This window comes from Xiphophorus hellerii, chromosome 7 (assembly GCF_003331165.1).
Source record: "Xiphophorus hellerii strain 12219 chromosome 7, Xiphophorus_hellerii-4.1, whole genome shotgun sequence".
NCBI lineage: Eukaryota > Metazoa > Chordata > Actinopteri > Cyprinodontiformes > Poeciliidae > Xiphophorus > Xiphophorus hellerii.
Window position 1 is genome coordinate 10,477,323 of NC_045678.1, and position 16,304 is coordinate 10,493,626.

Here is a 16,304-nt window from a genome sequence, read left to right on the forward strand (position 1 = left end):
CCTCAGCTTCCATATTGTAACAGCCAAACCCGGCAACCACTGCCGCCATTTTCCCAACCTAAATGGGTATGAAAGACAAGGACATAAGGACTTTTATGTCACAGCGCTGGGAAGTGAAATTTGTTAATTTTTTTTACTGATGAATAGCAGAACTGCACCAGTTGTTCATAGGAACTGGTTGCAGAGGATTTCCGTTTGGGGACTCACAGTAAAGTGGGCTGTAAACAAATGCCTATCCAACTTTTCAGATCATTATTTGTAAAATAAGGATAGGGAAAATCTCTCAGGTGGCAACAGGTGAATATTTAGTGAGCCTCTTCTTTTTTAGTTTTACCTGATGTATGAGACATCTAACATCTTGAAGGGATTCATAAGGTTGAATAACATTTCTGAAATCAATTACAAGCACTGGAGTTAGACTGTGTGGAGAAATCATCTGCTCTTGATGATTTCAGATGAGTTCTTGGAAATGGAATTCACGAATTCCATTTATTAATACCAAAATACAGCTGGTCCATTTCACATGCCACCTTTAAGAGGTATCAAGACAAAATGGCATCCCAGAACACTTTCCCACTCCGTTTGTTAGCCTCTCTCTAAGGTACGCCCCAAAGAGGGCGTTACCTAGTTTGTCATATCCTGTAACTTAGCTTTGAGGGTGTTTCCTAACATGTCTTTTCCTCTAGCTTTAGCTTAGCAGCTAGCTAAAAGAAATAAAAGGGAAACACAGAATTATTTATTCTCAACAACTGCCATATTGTTTTACATTCTGAGCTACTTTAAAATGACGTGGCCTTAATCTGTTGCAATGTAGACATTCCTGTTATATCAAGAATTTTACAGCCCATCAATACATATAAGTAGTTCCTACCTAAAGATTTCCATAACATAACATATGTACAGTACATAGCATGTGTCATGCAGAAGAAAGAGGCTGTGCAATTAGCTCACAACCCTCATAAACTAATTTGAGGTCTACAGTTTCTTCCACAAAAGCAAATAGTGATCAGTTGTTGTAGGCTCCAAGTGCAAGTACGCAACTTACAATGATGATCGACACATTAAGGAACATAAGGGTGAATAATGGGAATGATCCGAAGTGATCACAGGCAATCCTGAAGTGCAATGGAAGGAGGAGAGTGGAGAAAAATGCATACATATGAGCTGAAATACAGAGGGAAAATGGTCAAATGGAACGGAAATGGTAAAGAAACCACAAGAACTAATCAGAGAATAGAAGAAAAAGCTAAGGGAGAGCATAGGCAAAGGAGAAATGAGGAGATGGAAATCAGATCCCAAACATTATTTGGTTATCAAAAGAAAATCCAACCTGTCACCACATACTGTCAATGTTACTGTACAGCTCTGGGTGCCTGCTCTTGCAGTATTAGTGAAGCAGACATTAAACAAAAATAATTCCATGTGTTTTAGAAGAGTGTAGCGACACACACCATACTTTGGCAATAACATTTCTGTACAACATATTATTCTTGGTAGTTAAGCATCAGATTACTTGTGATTAGTAACAGTAACAGAAAACATTTCAATCTGTTCTGATGTTTCTGTTGAAAGGTCCAATCCCCAGTAGAGCCAATATGAGTGAAATGCTACTCATAGCTGTTGAAGTCACATCATTTATTTTTTTACACAAAAACTATAAATAGTTTATAGTATATTACTTTGATTGGCTACCAAAGGTGACTGTGAAGAAAACAGAAGGTATGTAGGAAAAGCACACATGGTGCCAGTGAGGAATGGCAGTAGACTCAGTTTTGTCCAAGCAAAATTGGAAAGGAAATGACCAAATCTGCAAATATACAATATGGTGTGGTGAGGGAAGCAACAGCAAATTTGGTCATTTTTCAATATATTTATTATTGTGTCTTTACATTTCAAGGACTCAAGTGACACGTAACCCCTCAGCTTAAATGACTGCTGCCTCAGCCTTACTTGATGTCAAGTTATAGTCCGTAATAAAAAGTCACATTTAACATCATACATTAACACAAACAAAAATTCCTTACAAACATTTCTAAATTGGTGCCCAAAAGACTCCAAAAAACCCACTAAAACAATCAAAATCTTGGAGGAACAGCTATTTATTGACATTTTAACCGTTTATTTGGTTTCTTCAGTGCAGTCTGGCACAACCGGCCCTTTAAGAACATTGAGATTTTTGATATGGCCCAAAATGAAAATGAGTTTGACAGCCCTGTTCTAGTTGCCAACCAGTATTTCAAATTAACTTTAATTTTAAGTGACTTCTTAAATTGTTTTCTGCTTGAATTTATTAATTTAGTGTGAGTGTAGATACTCATGAGCCAAACTGAGCAGAAAGACCATGCTGATATTCAACATAATCTTCAGAGGAGGAAGACTACAATCTGACATATGCCATAAAAGATGGTAACAAAAAGGGAGGGGAAAAAAATCTTGTCGTTGATGAGTGTGAAAGCAATTCTCCTTACTAAATGTGAAAAGAACTGGGGGAGCCTTTTAATGGTTACACGCTCATCCTCTCTCCACACTAATCTCAACTGCCGCTTCCTCCCAATTAGCAGAGCCTGCGCTGGCTCTCGTCATTTCCTCTCTTTATTGATGAATCGACTTCCCTATGAAACTCACCATCTTTTCTGTAGAGCCACAAAAACATCAGTGTACATAATTCTACTGCACCAGAATGTGTTTTTGGTCATCTTAGCTGACCGGCTCTATTTATACAAGTAGATTATACATGCAGATTGAAGAAGCAACATTCAGATGCTGCTCTAGCTCTTGCACCCTGGGTAGAATGGCATAATTAAATGAATTGACTAAAAGGGATGCAATGAATATCCCAACACAGTGTCAGGTCAGTATGCTGCCAAATTAAAGCCAAGGGCTAAAGGGGAGTAAAAATTAATTTACATGAAGTAGGAAAGCAGAAGAATGTTTCACTGTTGATGCAAAGTTTATTCATTGATCTACTGGTAGTGCAGAGGGATTTATTTATGTGTAGAGGTGTGTTAGAACAATATCAGTAATGTCAAAAATTCCCTTAGAGTAGCTGTGGTTGTTGGCTATTATTCTGCGAGGCGTCGTGAGTTCACTTCCACACTACAGTGGACCACCACCTACGAATTCAGGGTTCAGTATTCACAGATATTCACAGATGTAGCTGAGGTCCCTAATGAATCTGAATACCAACAGTCCACCATCATTCTTCCAACAGAAAGTATCAAACATTGTAGAGAGAGAATTGTCAAAGTAGTGGATGTCCCAACTAATTCACCCGAAAGTTAGACTGTGCATTGTTCAAAGAGAGATGTGGAGATTGTTTTAAATCATACTCAAAAGCAGCTTAATAATATTTTCACAAACTTGTCAATATCTTCATGAATATTTTTTTTTAATTATTATTATTTTGTCATATCAATTTGTGGAGTACCAAGGGAAATCTGAAATGTGTTTGGAACCGAGTTCGCCTGCTGCATAAACTGCGCTCAACATCTTCATTTAGTAAAAATTCAAATGAGTTTGTCTTGTATTAAAAGGCTAAAAACAACTTCGGTGCTATCTTATGAATGCTTAAACCACCATTATTTTGGCAGTGGCTAATTATTAACATCAAAGCCTATTTACCTACACAAGATGTAGAGGTTAATGGTGGTGTATCATCAATAATCTTCCTGTATGAAACATAGACTAACGACGGAACATTTGCAGTCAGAATAAGTTACTGATATAAATGTAGAGTGGCTTAAAATTAATAAAAAAATATGACAATATTTTTTATTTGTCATTTTTATTGTTTTTTTTTATTATTTGGTCTTTTTAATAGGAGAAAAACCTTGGACTCAATATTAGCTTCAGCTGCTAAGACACACTAATCACTTTATTTAAAGAAGGCGAGAGTTTCCTGACGCATATCATCTAGTACACTTGTTTAAATTTAGCCCTAAAAACACATTGAAAATTTTTGTTTTTTAAACAAACATGTCCTGTCCAAATGTAGCCCAGCAGAAGGAAAGTCATAATGGTGACCCAGTCTGATAAATCACATTAAGACATTAATAAATACCTTTGTGTTTTGTCGTCTTTCTGTTTCAAGCCAGACAGAAGACGAGGTCATCTTTTCAACAAATACTTTCAGAAACATGTTTACAAATGAGAATGGATAGAAAATCTTTAAGCAGAAATGAAGAGACCCACACCAGCATGTGTATGTGAAGATGTGTAAATATAAAAGACACAGTGCTCATCAATATAAAGGAATCTAAAAAAATCAAATAAAAATACAAAGAAATCTAAAGAAATGCAAAGTAATGGAGCGCTTATAACCAACACCAACAATAACCCTCCAGGAAATCTGCTACAATGCTCCGCGTGGTGTCATTTTCAACATTTTTCACAGCTTCTTATTTATCTCAACATAAAGATGTAAAAAGGATGTAGCCAATTTTCTGTTTTCTCGCTGCATTTTCATGCATATGACCAGCCACACACAAGCAAACATGAGCAAGTCAGATCTGCAGCGAAGACGGCACCTGCATAATTTCCTCACAGCTGTGTGTGAACATAAATAAATACACAAGAGGAGCATATGATGCTGGAACGCGAGGCTAATTAAGTGACAGACAACAGCTTGCAGGAAGGCATTTCCAGTGAAACCTATCACCGATTCCATCAGAACAACAGCCACACACTGTACTGTACAGTATGCAGGCTGTGTGAGCCACTTGTTGTCAATCCGTCTTTCTGTCAGGGGATGCTGCATCGACAACATACATCAACTCCTAGCTTTAATTTCATATTATCTTCATTATACTACCACTGCAGACAAAGCTGGCCCATATCTGATTATTTTGCCTAACTTTGACCCATATGTGGTTTTTCAAAACAATCTGAACAGCAGATTTCTTTTGTTTTTATTATTATTGAACTTTCTACTTTCATATGTGGTTCTTTACCTGACATATCTAATGCTTTTCAAAGCAACATCAGTCGAACAGTCATGTTTAAATTGTAACAGACTTCACAATTGTCCATAATTACAGACACCGCTGATAGACAAAAAACCTAGTCAGCTCCAATTGCACAACTTCAAAATTGGTGCACAGACTAGTATGTGTGGCACATTATCTTAAAAGCACAGCAAAGCTTCTCTTCATAGACTGTTCTTGTGAAATTTGATGGCGACTGCATTTAAAAGATCGAAATTGTCAGCCAAGAACTGCAGCCTAAGTGCAACTTAGATTTGCAAACTTTGCATTGGTGTTTCAGAAATCCATTTTGTTATCTTTAAGGGAAAGAACTATGTAAGATTGACTTTTTTGAGCTTCACATCATATTATAATGTTACCCCCTCATCAAAAACAACGTTGGAGTGTTGCCTTGATTCTTTCATGCATGTTTGAGAAATCTTGCTAAAGGCTTACCAGAGATGTGACGTTGTGATGACTTCCTGAAGGTGGAGCTTCAGAAAGAGCAGGAGTTTTTAAACAGGCAGAACCCCAATTTTAAGGCATTAAATTATGAAGTAAAAATTTATTTTAAGTCATATATATATATATATATATATATATATATATATATATATATATATATATATATATATATACACTGTATATATACAGTACAGACCAAAAGTTTGGACACACCTTCTAATTCAATGGGTTTTCTTTATTTTCATGACTATTTATAAGGCAAGAAATCCCACTTATTAACCTGACAGGGCACACCTATGAAGTGAAAACCATTTCAGGTGACTACCTCTTGAAGCTCAACAAGAAATGCAGAGTGTGTGCAAAGCAGTAATCACAGCAAAAGGTTGCTACTTTGAAGAAACTAGAATATAAGGGGTATTTTCAGTTGTTTTACACTTTTTTGTTTAGTGCATATTTCCACATGTGTTATTCATAGTTTTGATGCCTTCAGTGTGAATCTACAATGTCAATAGTCATGAAAATAAAGGAAACTCATTGAATTAAAAGGTGTGTCCATACTTTTGGTCTGTACTGTGTTTACATATGGCATTTTTGTTGCAAATGAAGGCAACATATTAACATGATTGTGCTATGAAATGGCTCTATGTGCCAACAAATTTCACTGCTTCTTTAAAAGGTGCCAGAATCTTAAAAATGAATCAATATTTTCTGTAAAAGTGTGTTGTGATTATTTGACACTATAGTTGGTCTCAACATTCATATTCTCAATAATGTAACTGTGAAGGAAGTAAGTGTCACTTAAGGCTGGTGCATAAACACTGACAGGCACACAAAATCCTTGACAACCACAAACAACACAAAATTTTGGCCAATGATTTTGTCAATCTGCTCATCTCACTAAATACCTGGTTTACAACCTGTGGTGTAGACAGGTGTTATGAGTAGACTAAAACGCATTGCAAACTGGCTGCCCATCTCACTTTCTTGAAATCTAACAAGCAATTCAATCCAATTAATTCACTTCATTAATCAAATCTGGTCAAATCAATATAAGAGAATTTGCCTGAAAACTGTGGTTGGATTGCAAATGATTCTTACAGTACTAACACCATGCCAACTGCTTGAAATGACCCAATATTTCATATTCTTTTGGAGTGTGTTTGTTAGGGTCCCATGCAGAGTCTGAAAGACAGCGGTTTACAAACCAATCTCTGCACTCTCTAAATTAAACTAATTTGCATTATGGACTCTGGTGGCATACCTCTGTATTATGATGCAAATACAGTAGTGAAAGACCAGCAACTGCACCCAACAGATTCAATTTCTGTGCACTTATAGTTTTGCAAGAGATTCAGAAAGCATCTGCATAAGAAGCGCTCCAACTCTTTTGTTAAGTGCCACTTAAAAAGCACTTCTGGATTACAAAGTGTTGTTTAGTCCTGTAATTCGACTTGATCCTGCCGTTGAGCAGAAAGGTGAAGAAACTTGCTTTTGCACATCTCTATCCTCGACTTGTGAACTCCCATACTGCAAGTGTCCCATTAACAGTTCCTCTTGGAGTACGAGCAAAGGAGACGGGCGAGATTGCCTCACAAAGGCCCTTCTTTGTGTTTCAACGTATGACACAACTGTCAGCCAAGCTAGGAGGAAGCAAGGCAATCACAAAAATCAAGCATTCACGTGAAATTAGGGAAGGGGTAGATAAAGCTTTGCCGAACAAAAAAAGAGAGAGAGAAAAGAAAAATGCTGGATTTCCAACACAATCAAAACTAGAAATTCAATCAGACAAGATGTGAAAAATAAACACTTTTATGCATGCACAGCCCAGTTGAGAAGATTGTTGTTTATAACGTTAAACTGAAGAGGGTTGGAGCGGCTCTATTGTGTAGTGGGCATGCCTCTTATTGGTGAACAGAGCCTCTGCATGTCAAGCAGAGGTGGGGCACTCTCCCGAGAGTCCACTATCACAGCAGGTTAACCTGGCACTGCTTTTCTAAGGACTGATTGCCCGGACCCCTGTAGCGCGAGGTAAACCGACAATTTTCCATCAGCAGGGAACGTGGCTTTATTAGTAAAAGTAGGGGGGATGGTTGGAGGTAACGGAGAAAAGTGAAATCCAGTTTACATAGCTTTAAATGTAATAGGAAGGCAAAAAAATAAATAAACTCAAAAGTTTACCAAAATTTGTTTTTGGTTTTCTACGGTTAGCACACAGAAATGCATTCATTAAAACAATAAGTGAGAAAAAAAAGCACTTCTGAACATACTTGAGCACAAACCTTGTGAGGTTTTCTGGAGATGTTCTGCAAATATCTCTTTCAAAGCAGTCAGAAGGCTATTAAAAACAAGCCTGTTTCTAAAGATCTTGGTTAGTGTCGAGCAAGATTTCATCTTTCAACAACTTTCTGACAGGTGAGAAAATATTACCTGACTGAATAGAAAAAAGAAAACAAACTGCAGCCTGTGTATCAGAGATGAGACAGCTTTGGCAAGGCAAATCAATAGCATCCCCAGGCTGCAAGTGAATTTAGAAGAGTCCTTTCCTCCAAAGACATTGCATTTTTTAAGCTAAAGATGGTTAAATCTACAAATAAACCCAGGTGAGGGAAAGAGTCACAACTTAGAGGACAAACAAGCAGTGCCTTATGGTTTTCAAGGTCTCCATTTGTTTTTCCGTGTTCCACTGTCAGGTGCAAAAAGGGGCGAGAGCGGCGCAGAGAATGGCGAAGCCGCAGTGGGTTAAAAGGCCACGACTGGGATTATAGCACAAGTAGGGACCCCATACTGTGGCTTGACATGCCTTGCAGCTTACAGTGCATTTTTCTCTGACAATGCAGGGTCATACACTGTCAGAAAGCATGAAATGTTTTCACACGCATGTTGAAAGACACGTGAAATGTTGAAGAGTCCCCACTTTCGAAGGTTATCTGCCAGGGTATTTCTATTTTTTATTATTATTATTTTTTTAAATAAAATCTTTCTGCAAAGTCAACATTGAATCGCGGGAAAAACACATTTGCATGCCCGTAATGTTTGACCTCGAAGGACATTGCGACATGGTCAAATTTTTTCGTAGGAGGTTTATTGTTCAGAATGGGTCTGACTTTTGCTTGATGTACTATTTGCAAAAGTATTCATACTTTACTTTGTGACAGTCCCAAACTTCAATGTAATTCATTAGGATTTTGTGCGATAGACCAAAAATAATATATTTATGAAGGGTACAGAAGCTTATAATGTTTTCCAGATCTTGTTTTTGTCAAATTAAAATGTTGAAAGGTGTGGCATGTGTATGTTTTTAGTCCGTTGGAGGCAATACTTTAAAGAACCTGCTTCTAGTATAGTTAGCAGTGCATACATTGTAGTATATCTCCACCATATTACCCTGAACATGTGGCTGCCACCACCATTTACTCGGTGTAGATGGTGCGGTGAGGGATTGTTTCCCTGCATGACTCCTAACTGGAATTTACATAAAGTTTCCAAAGTAAAGGTGGCTGTTTGATAAACTTTTCAGATCTTGGCTTGCTTAAAAAAATAAAAAAAATTGGAAAATTTTATATTGTTATTTTTCCACTTAATTCATTAATTTGTTTTAGTCTATTCCATAAGTTCCCAGTAAAATACAAGGAAGTTTGTGATTTGCAAATTGATAAAATGTGTGATTTAACAGGCGTCTCTTGAAACAAAATGACATATTCTAAACAACTATCCTTCAACAAAACCTATTTTTACTCAAATTACTCAGGCCAGTCTTGCTTGGTAGTCACCGATCAGCATGTGGGCTAGCTAATCCTGCCCTCAGTGAGCTCATCTATCTGTCCATTCCGTTCTGAGACATGTGCTAACATGCCGTAATAATCATAATTCTTCCCCTGGCCCGGGCCACCACATCCTCCTGATTAGGACCTAAGTCCCGGCGGTATCCGAGTTAAAGCTTATGTTATTCCACCCTTAGCATCACTCCTCCCAGTCTGCAGCCTTTCCATTAAACGTGCCATAAAATGAGGAGGGAGACATGAGCGGAGTCAGAGCGCAGGGAGGGGAAGATGAGCTGTTATGCTCGGGGAAGCGTTCTCTGCATCTGACAAAAATACGAATTCTTCCCAGTGTGTCATCTGCATGGCTCCCTGATGCAGCAAAGGATTGTCTTTTATCAACAGCCAGCGATGACACTTTCCAAATATTTAATGCATGGGGGAATTTCTTGCTCAATTCGAATGTGTTTAAACTGAAAACCGTTTTTCCTTCAAAAAAAAAAAAGAAGCAAGAGACGACCCCCTTCAGTTTTTTTCAGCAGCCATGAAAATATCATGTCATGAATACCGCTCCTTTTATGTTATTCTGCATCCTCCCGCTATGCTGTAAGCGACTGTCAATGGAGGGTCCAATTTTTTATGTTTTTTCCAAGTGTTGGTAAGAGTCAGGCTCCTTCATGGCCCCACTGCCCTGTTGATGGGATGTGGGGGTCCATAGCTACGGTTCTCCCAGCCCTGGAGACCTGCAGTGGGAAGTAAACTTAGCCCACTCTCCAAAAGCAGGGCACTGCACACCCATCAACACCTCCTTCACAGGTTTGCAGCAGGAAAACAGGAGACAGGAGGAACTGTCAGTCTGCATCGCTGTGTTGTAAAAAAGCCGCGTGTGACGATTTTTTTTTTTTTTTTGGAGTCATGTTTATATTCATGCCTCACATGACAAATGCGGATCTTTTGGCAATATATGCATAAATGTGTCACAAAGATGAATGAAAGCACAATGACAAACAAGTGGTACCTTGACACTTTTTGTCACTTAAGCACTGGCATGTAGATACCATGCACTCCATCTGTCAGCAAAACGCCTCTAGTTACTGGATGTTTGTAGAAATAAATGATTACTGAGCTCTTGCAACCTTCAAAAAAGTAATTGAAATCGCAAATGAAAAATGTGAGATTGATTTCAAAAAGCATTGTAACAAAGCAAATGTTCTGCTTTAAAGGGCGAGGTATCTGATAAAAAAAAAAACATGTATAGAATCAATTTTAAAATTATTTTCACATTGATTGCTTTTATGTATCTCTTCTAAGATATAACGTGTCTTTTCTAACAGTTCTAAGTTAACTTTGAACTGCAGCTGAAACTTGAAAGCACTCATGAATAGTTTAGTAAGATATTGGTTTGATGTCTGTCCTTTCAATCAACATTCATTTTCTTAGACTGACATCCTACGTAAAATTGTGTTCAAAAGAATATTTTTGCCCTCACAAAATCTACAGTCATTCAATAATATGTAGTTTTAGCTTATGAAATTAGGAAGCAATATGTTTTTCTCAAACCTTCTTTTTAGTTCTAGAGTGTGTAAATGAACATTTTGTGTGTGTGCGTGTGTGTGTGGTTGAAATGTTTGTTACCTTGTGGGTGCGTCGTTTGTGGCAGCCATCTTGTGTCCCTGTTAAAGAGGAGGCCCGCCTCAAACCCAGCTCTGTTATAGGAAGTGCAGTGGTAAGAGCTGGAGTTTGATTGGTTGAAGCTTGAAAGTAATTAAACAAATAAAATGACTTGTAAATTGTGCATTTTCCTATGTAAAATGTTTGCCTTATATTTTATTATTGATAAATAATTGCTAGTGTTTATTTTGTGTGAAAGTTAACTTTGTTTTCTTTCCTCTTCTCCCTCCCCACAACCCCACATTCTGGACAGCTGAGGTGATTGGTCAATTTAAAATGGGAAGGCGGGACTTAACCAGGGCTGCCATTTTGAAATCTTCTATGATCCTTGACAATTAATAAACCAGCTTTGTTTGCTGTGCAGTCCCCACACCTCTCAGTGTAACAGAAGTTTTTTTTTTTCACCGTCTACTCTATAACATTTGTTCATATAAATAATAAAAAAACACATATTTAGTTTGTTGTTGGTGTTTTCAAATAATGAATGTATGTAAAAAAAAAAATTAAAGTTTTCTTGAATGCACTTTTATAAATTAAAAGAAAACTGATTAAAAGAATGAAATAAAGTGAATGAACAAAAAGACGAATATTCCTCGCATGCACATGTTGCATGAAAATAACTTTTTTAATCATCCTTATTTTCAAAAATGCTGCTCAGCTTTATGTCATTTCCAGCCACAGGGGAAGAGCTAAAGAGCCACATGTGGCTCTGGCACAGCAGGTTGTGGAACCCTGGCCTAAACTATGCAAAAAAATGGGGCTGAAAAGTTGCTTCGGGCTGATTAAATTGGCCAAACTAGTCTGCTTATGGGCGAGTTGAACAGGATGTTTAAGCTGAAAAAGTCACATTTCTTATATACAGTATTTTTCTGGGCTAAATAAAAATAAGGACTGACAAACTCGAAACGCACATGAAAATGGGTGACTCTGAACATCCATTGTTTGTAGCAGGTTTTGACCAAAGACTAGGTTTAGGAGCTCTCATTACTGTAGAGTTTTGCTGCTGTAGTATGGGTTGGATCTTATTGGTGCTGTCTTTCTGAAATAAACAGTGTTTGCATTGATAGTTTATGACATGTGAACCTTCACACTGCTACTGGAGAAAGATTTTCCTCTCCTCATTTTCTCTAACTGAGATATTGTCCATACGTACAAAGAGGTAACGTCATGTTTTGATTTGTACAACAGAATCTATTGAAATTGCTTTTATCTAAAGGGGTTGCTGGGATTTCTGAATGCTGCTCAAATGCCTTTGATTCTTTCTAGCAGAGGCGTTGATGAACGGTGGTGCTGGGAGTTGATGGAAATGTCCAAATTGAATGTAGTCTGACGGTCTCACATATCCCACATATTTGACATTTGTTCTTGACTTAACTCTTAAGATGGGATGACGTAATTGACGTTATCAAAATCTAAAACTCACTCACTATAGTTGAGAAGACTCTGTATACTCTGTAAATGTTAAACTATTGGGCCACACGAGTGCGTTGCTTTTCCATTTTTGTGGCCTGATGCTTAACTTGGACAAAAAAAAAAACTTGCTGGCATTAAATTCAAAGTGAGTAAAATTTTTCAATAAATAAGTATTATGTGTCACTGTTGTATTATTATTATTATTATTATTTGCTCAGTAAAGCATGCTGCTTTCCTTTGAATCTGAAGGTGGACAGCTCATTCTGTTGGCAGCTTCATATGGAGGAGGAATAACAACTCAACTCATGCAGCTGAAGAAAGAATAAATGCTAAAAATACATGATTAACTGCACTTCTTGAGACTTATTCAAAATAAAACTTTGAAAAGTGTATTAATAAATTTTACTCAGCCACTTGTATTCTACAGCAAAATCCTGAACACAACCAAAAGCCTTCAGAGATAATTACGAGTCCTGGAATGTGAAACTTGGCAAAGAATAAAAGGTTGCTTTTATTATTATTATTGTTAATATGAGAATGAATTATTCACAAGTGGGTCTTTCTTACACATTAAATGACTTCTGGAAGGAAGTGTTTATGCTGTATTTTATTTTGGGTTATCAGCTCTGCAGTTTCTTTTGGCCTCTAACATAACAATCCAAAATAAAAACATTGACGTTTGGGCTTTTAATGTGGCAAAATACTAAAAAGTGTAAGGAGTCTGGATACCTCTCTTTTAGCTTCCAGGCACCTTGCGATGAAAGCTTAAATAATTGAAGGCAAATCAGCTCCAAACTTCCAAGCCACACCGGCATACTTGTGAAACATGGAGAATAAGCCCAGAATAATCTGTTTCACGGCCAAGCATGTCGGCTCCATTAATGAAAAATATACAGAAACACCCAGAATCCAACAAGACTCGAGCAGACTGGACATTGACATGTCAAGTGCTAACTGACTGCCTGTCAATACACTCAGTGAGCAGAAAAGTCTCGCACCGTCAGGGGACTGTGAGATACAGGCGAGAGAAAAAAAAAAAAAAAAGAAGGAGGTGAAAGTCAATCAAATTAGCTCCTTCCAGCTCACTAAACTCAGGAACTGGAGGTAAGCAAGTCTGGCCTCTTCTGAGAGATCTGACAGTGTCTATGGGGTGCAATCTGAGTGGCGCCCTGTTGAGAAAGGCTAACACTGATAAACCTGCAAGAAACCACAGCAGAGCTCTTCAAATATAATAAAGGAGGGCATTCCAGGATACACAATAGATCGCCTAAAATTGTCGCTGCGACCAAATGGACTTTTATTTCGACGGAAACCTCCTAAACAAGTATGCTGATTTACATGTGTCGTCTGGTGATCAGAACCCTCAGGAGAGAAACGGTCTAGCGAAAAAAACGCGGTTAAGATCAGAGCGATAATGACTTACTGAACATTGTCTGCATCATGGGGCCTGCAGCCGGTTTGATCCCTGTCTCGTTTCATTTCTGTCTCATTAGGCGAAAACCTGTGGAAGTCAGACAGCCTTTTACCACAGATGTGCTTTAAGACGTCAAACGCTCAACACGGTCACGTCACAGCGCACAAGAAATTAAATCATCTCCAAGTGAAACTGGAAGCTGTGTCTTCATTTGGATTAATCTCGTGTCAGGAGTTGTTTGGTGTGATTTGGAAAGGGGGCGGGGGGTGTGTGAGTGAAATCAATAAACGAAATCAGAAAATGAGAAAACACATGCGAGGGGATAGGAGTTTGGGAGGCCAGAGTGTGTCTGTTTGTGTGAGTGCATAGTAGAACTAGTAGGGGGGCATATTCAACTCATTCCTGTGTCATGTCATATAAATCTATTTAAATATCAGCAGGGACTTTTGTTGTCTTACCGCTCCAGAGCTGAATGTGAGTGACAGCGGAGGGGCACAGGAACACCTTGGCTCTTAAGTACGAATTGTTTTGTCGTACAAACAACAGTTCCTCTGAAACTTTTTTTTTCTTTCCTTTTTTTTTTATATGTCACAATAGATGTTCAAATAGAGAGATCAACTAGACGAGTTGATCTGCTGTGACTTAAAGATTAGATTTTTATGTCGGGATAACATTTTTAACCAGTGCCCTTTGAGTTTGCTGTCACTGCGAGAGAAAACAAATCAAGTGCCGTGTGTGTAATTTGGGTAATTTATGGGCCATCAGTGCCGTCTTTACTAATAAAAACACAAAGCATTGAATCTCATCTGATCAGACTTTTACATGAGACAGGATGAGCCCATTTGGAGTCACATCAGGCTCTTTTTCTCACACGGTCTACATCTGCCTTCTCTGTTCTTAGTGCGTTGTTTCAAAAACAAACACGGTGTTCTTGTCTCACAAAGTTGAACATGTAATTTGTTGTTTAGCATTCAGGGATTGTTCACTCCATTTTAGAAACTTGACACTCGAGTAAGACTCAAAACTTCCGACTTTGTCTTATATTGTTTTTAACGGACAAGCTCAGGACTTTTGAGGTGCGGTTCTGCCCGTCAGATACAAGCAGTCAATATCTTGCCTGCAGTAGATAACTTTCTAAGCATCTTCATTTTGCACAGACCAACAAGATCTAACAAGAAAACAAGGTAGTGTAAAAATCAATAAAATGTTATTTTTTAAGTTCCTATTCTTTTTGACTTTTTGTACTACTTTACTGTTTTTATCAGGGCAGACCTGACATTCCCAGGGTAATATAAAAAGATTGTTGACACCAATTGAGGGGGTGGGCCACTTAATCTGATCAATTTTTTTTTCTTACAATTGTGAATGATTGATGAACAATTTTTCAAACACTACAGAATATTAACGCAGCAAGTAGCACAATGAAATTCAAAGTTTCAGCTGACAAGAAGCTATTGAATATCATATTTTATATTGGCATATGAAAGAACACAATAATCCCTAGAACAAATTGAATGCATTTTCTTCAACCCATCATACTGATATAACAATGCTGTATGTTAGTCCAAAGTCAAGTATCAGTGAGTCACTCTGCCAATAAGGTTGCAGTATCCTGTATCCTGGGATGCTAACTGGTAAGAGGTCAAACATGTAAGCTAACCACAGTGTATTTTGTTGAACTTTTTCCTTTTAATCCAGCATTAAATGTAAATGTCCTTTGAGAGAATGCAAGATGCAAGCTTGTGAACATTGGTTAGAGGTACTGAAAAACTATATGTTGCCTGGTAAGTGCCATCACCAACAGTGCTCTAAAATAAAATAACCTTCTATTTGAGACAAAGTAATTGACTTTACCCCAACAAATCAGTGGAAGGGATGTAAGATTTATTTCTTTTGCTTCACATTGCTTTTTTATACATTTCATTTATATTAAATATATGTGGAAAAGCTTTAAATTAGTGGTAAAATCTGCAACGTTTTTAAATACTTGAAGTGCCGGTTCACTAAATGAGAAGTGGGGGTAGGGAGAATGTGGATGGGGGGGTAAGGGTTAATGTCAACCCCACATGGTGGTGGGCTGTGTAATACTGACTGGACACAACTGTGCTATGTTCTGTTCTGAGTATGAGTTTCATACGGGAAGATCATTGTTGGCAGACAGGCTCCACTCTTCATTTACCTTGCAAAACTATAGGTCCCTCTGCCAGTAATTGTTCAACGCAAATCGACAAACAGAAAGTGTTTGCAGAAACTGCTGTGGGGTATTCGACACTGGAGTTGTTTTAAGATGGTAAAAGTCCTCTTTGGTCTCGATTCCCGACACACTACCTGTTAGCTTCAGCCTCTGGGACAATCTAATCTGGATATAAACTCATGGAAAACACAGAATTATCAACATCAAGTAAGTTATTAGCTCTGCGTACCCTTTTAAACAGAACCGCTCATGCAGTTTTGTTGAACTATCCCTTTAATCAGAAGATTCTTGTGGACTTTCCTTGGATTTTCCTGAAAGAGAACAAGACCCATAAAGTGCCATGAGTTTTTGTTCCATTACCCGGCATTCTCATAACCCCCCCCCCCCAAAAAAACAGCAAGCACACACCACCCAGTCACCTCTTTGCA